Source organism: Anopheles stephensi, unplaced genomic scaffold, assembly GCF_013141755.1.
Source record: "Anopheles stephensi strain Indian unplaced genomic scaffold, UCI_ANSTEP_V1.0 ucontig197, whole genome shotgun sequence".
NCBI lineage: Eukaryota > Metazoa > Arthropoda > Insecta > Diptera > Culicidae > Anopheles > Anopheles stephensi.
The window spans coordinates 35215-40000 of record NW_023405121.1 but is presented as its reverse complement, the minus strand read 5'-3'; the positions used below and the strand labels follow the sequence as shown (position 1 = coordinate 40000).

The 4786-nt window shown below is 49.1% G+C and overlaps 1 non-coding gene across 1 annotated transcript in view; it reads right to left on the bottom strand.

The window, feature by feature from the left end:
• The window catches only part of LOC118515865, a 4252-nt gene extending 2784 nt beyond the window's left edge, over positions 1–1468 (bottom strand). The window contains exon 1 of the ribosomal RNA XR_004907480.1: positions 1–1468. This exon is cut by the window's left edge and continues 2784 nt beyond it. This is a non-coding gene — a ribosomal RNA (large subunit ribosomal RNA).
• Between the last annotated feature and the right edge of the window lie 3318 nt (positions 1469–4786).

The window sequence follows — 4786 nt, the reverse complement described above, 5'->3', positions numbered from 1 at the left end:
CACAGCACCAGTTCTGCTTACCAAAACTTGGCCCACTAGGCACACCGATATCTAACCGGAGCCCTCCCCCCCCGGAGGAGAGGATGACCCCCGCCCGTTTAGTTCGATTGTAGCCAGGGCGGCGATCATCAAAGCATGCCGCCCAGTACCGTACCCATTTATAGTTTGAGAATTAGGTTAAGATCATTTCGAACCTAAGGCCTCTAATCATTCGCTTACCAGATAAGAATAAGGCTCGAAATGCTACGTGCTCCAGCTATCCTGAGGAAACTTCGGAGGGAACCAGCTACTAGATGGTTCGATTGGTCTTTCGCCCCTATGCCCAACTCTGACAATCGATTTGCACGTCAGAATTGCTTCGGCCCTCCATCAGGGTTTCCCCTGACTTCGGCCTGATCAGGCATAGTTCACCATCTTTCGGGTCGCATCCTACGCACTCGAGGGATGCCCACTCGGGCTGCACGAGACAGCCGCGGGACGGGACACCCCGGGATGGAGGGGCCCGACGAAGGCTTGCGCCCGTGCCGAACCCGTAATCCCTAGCAACCTTGTTCGAGTTGTCTGTGCCTTTGGGTTTGAGTCGTGTGCGCAACCATTGCTGGTTACGCGACGCCCATTGGCTTGCGCGCAAGATAGACTTCTTGGTCCGTGTTTCAAGACGGGTCCCGGAGGTGCCTCAATGCATAGTGCGTCATCGCCGATCGGGGGGTCGAGTGCTTCTAGGCCTTCGGCTACAAGGCTGCTCCCTAGACCCCGGTCGTACGTTCCATCGTGCTTCCAGCGGCGCACCAAGACTCGGTCGGACCCGCGCCTCTCGGGTGTGAAAGGCGCGGAGACCCCCGTTGGGAGCGGCCGCCAAGCCGCCCCTACTAGGGAGCCGTCCACCACGAGCCAGGGGCCTATTGCCGGAATGATATGCTCACGCAGATGCGCAATGGATCGCGATGTCCGTTTGCTGCGGATCGATAAGTGCACGGTAGGCCCGGAGGCCCACCGCTGAATATCGCCGCCCGGATCATTGAGTTCAACGGGTTTGCGTCCCCTAGGCAGTTTCACGTACTATTTGACTCTCTATTCAGAGTGCTTTTCAACTTTCCCTCACGGTACTTGTTCGCTATCGGTCTCATGGCGGTATTTAGCTTTAGAAGGAGTTTACCTCCCACTTAGTGCTGCACTATCAAGCAACACGACTCCATGGAGCCGGCCGTCTGCCACCACAGTCCTGTGCCGTTCTACGGGCCTATCACCCTCTGTGGGATAATGGGCCAAGTTAGACTTGAACTGTTTGCACCGTGCGTAGCAGATAACGGTGGTCCAGCGGCATCGGACAGACGAGGCCCCCTCGTCGGTCCCTACGTGCTGAGCTCTTCCCGTTTCCTCGCAGCTACTCAGGGAATCCCGGTTGGTTTCTCTTCCTACTCATTAATATGCTTAAATTCTGAGGGTCGTCACACATCACTTGAGGCCTACAGACTCCACTGTCACAATGATGCGACGGGATACTGAGGCATCCTATCCACTTCACACTGAGCACGTCTCGGACTGCGACTGGATGCGAGGAAAGATACGAGCGCGTTGCGCAAGTTCACCGCCCCAAGCGGTGGAAGTCCCCGTGCAATTGGATGCCTTATATGCTGGTGGATACATCCGTTGGTTGATACTAGAGGTCGAACCGTGCGACTTGACGCGCGCTGCTCTTGTGATGTATGTGCTGTTGTTGTGATACCTTATGTCTCTCTGTGTTCACTCTCACTTTCATGCCCACTCCCGACAAGGATGCGGATCCGAGCACGCCATGCTGCGACAGCCTATATGATGGGGTCAGGACGGTCAGTTTGGTTAGAGTGTTGAGATAACTTGGTAGGCACTCAAGGATGTGTGCATCGGTCGGGTTGAGTCGTCCGATGCGCCATATGCGTTCAACGTGTCGATGTTCAGTGTGACACATTCTTTGTTCTGCACTCTCATTGACCTGCGGCAGTCCCGACTCCTAGCGGTTTAACGTACACACCGAACTAGTTGTGAATGGAACCGAAGTCCATCCATCCATTATACACATACCAACACACAACTCTGGTACCTAGGTACACACCGCACGCCCCCACGGACCAACGGCTCGCATACGACCTGCGACTTACTGCGGCTCCTGAAGGTCCCCGTAGGACGACCATCACCAGTTAAGGTGTAGTTGGACTTGTCAGGGCACGGTAGTCCCACAAGTCCCCGATTATTCGGGATATCGTCCTACGATTGTTTCTGACTCCTTTTGCTCCCCGCAGGTCCCCGTAGGACGACCATCACCAGTTAAGGTGTAGTTGACTTGTCAGGGCACGGTAGTCCCCACAAGTCCCCGATTATTCGTGGATATCGTCCTACGAGTTTTTGTGCCCTGGGTTCCCGGCAGGTCCCCGTAGGACAACATCACCAGTTAAGGTGTAGTTTGCCTTCAGGGCACGGTGGTCCCCACAAGTCCCCGATTATTCGGAGATATTGTCCTACGAGTTTTAGTGACCCTTTTGTTCCCCGCAGGTCCCCGTAGGACGACCATCACCAGTTAAGGTGTAGTTGACTTGTCAGGGCACGGTAGTCCCCACAAGTCCCCGATTATTCGTGGATATCGTCCTACGAGTTTTTGTGACCCTTGGGTTCCCGAACTTTGCTACGATGGTTCTGCCTCCAGAGGAGACTTATGAACACTTCGTATCATTTCTTACACCGAACCATGGGATCGCGAGATTGCTCCCGGATCCCTAATCACCTTACATTTTCGTTTCGTTTCCGTACACTACGATGAGCTAATTCAATTTGTTTGTTCGTCTGGCGAACGTTTTATTGCGGAATTACCGCGGTACTTCCAGCCGGGTATGGCTGCCGTACGACCTACAGGATAGATCATCGAACCACTTTTCGTGCATATTGTCCGTCGAGGGTATCACCTCGATACCCCCAACAGACCTTTGGACACTTCCTCACTACTCCTTGGAGCAGCAATCAGGGAACCATATAGTAGGAACAGCCGAATATGGAACTCTTTTCGTACTTTGGACACCTCCTATAACTTGTATGGCGACTTCGGGGACCTTCATTTCGTTCTCAGTTGGTACCCCTATTTCGGTCTTTGGACACCTCGTCTTACCCGTATAACTCACTTTAGGTCCACTTATTTGCCTGATATCTCATCGTGAACCCGTTTTTCGTACACCGTACACACCTAGGAACACCACATATGCGTTTCCCTTTCGATCGTGAAGTTTTCAAATTTTTCGATTTTTGGTCCTAGAAATTCATGAACGGTGGGAGACCAAAATTTTTCATAAAAAAAAAATTTTCACCGTTTGACCATAAAAACCTTCTTTTCGTACATACCCCATCATTTCTTCACGTTTTAGGCCATTTCTGAAATTTTCGCTTCGATAGTGTGTCCCCTATAATACAAAATGAACATTTTGCATCTCCCACAAGTGGCCATTTTTTTCCGCCACTGAAGAACACGACCTCGGGAACTCGGACCTAGGACGTGGCCATGTAAGTCATAGGCCACCCCAACTTTTGCAAAATACTGTTTCTTTTCACTTTTCATGATCTAAGGCGCGTTCCGACGGCGTTTTGAACAAATTTATGAGAAAAAAAATTTTGACCCTCGGACCAAAATTTTTTCGTTCGGGGCCCCATGGCCTATGGCCAGTATGGGAACTCGGGATGCCGATATGACAAAATTTGTCAAAAAATCACTAAAAAGTCGCTATGGCCCATTATTTAGAGCTTGTTGAGACCTTTCTAAAACACCTTGGTTGACCCCTGTCCGATAAGTAGTTTTCGAGATATTCGAGAAAATGTGATTTTTTGGGACTTAGAAAATTTTTGACCCGTACCCTAAGAAAAAGTGATTTTTTCATAGGACAATTTTTTCTTCGCAAATACTGTTTGGTTTCACTTTTCATTATTAGAAACGCGTTCCGAAGCCATTTTCATCAAAATCTCGTGAAAAAAAAATTTCACCCCCGGACCAAAAGTTGGCCGTTCGGTGCCCTATGGCCTATGGCCAGTATGGGAACCAAGGATGCCGATATGCGAAAAAGTGTCAAAAAATCACTTGAAAGTCGCTATGGCTCATTAAATAGAGCTTGTAAAGACCTTTCTAAAACACCTTGGTTGACCCCTGTCCGATACGTAGTTTTCGAGATATTCGAGAATAAGTGATTTTTTGGGACTTAGAAAATTTTTGACCCGTACCCTAAGAAAAAGTGATTTTTTCATAGGACAATTTTTTCTTCGCAAATACTGTTTGGTTTCACTTTTCATTATTAGAAACGCGTTCCGAAGCCATTTTCATCAAAATCTCGTGAAAAAAAAATTTCACCCCCGGACCAAAAGTTGGCCGTTCGGTGCCCTATGGCCTATGGCCAGTATGGGAACCAAGGATGCCGATATGCGAAAAAGTGTCAAAAAATCACTTGAAAGTCGCTATGGCTCATTAAATAGAGCTTGTAAAGACCTTTCTAAAACACCTTGGTTGACCCCTGTCCGATAAGTAGTTTTCGAGATATTCGAGAATAAGTGATTTTTTGGGACTTAGAAAATTTTTGACCCGTACCCTAAGAAAAAGTGATTTTTTCATAGGACAATTTTTTCTTCGCAAATACTGTTTGGTTTCACTTTTCATTATTAGAAACGCGTTCCGAAGCCATTTTCATCAAAATCTCGTGAAAAAAAAATTTCACCCCCGGACCAAAAGTTGGCCGTTCGGTGCCCTATGGCCTATGGCCAGTATGGGAACCAAGGATGC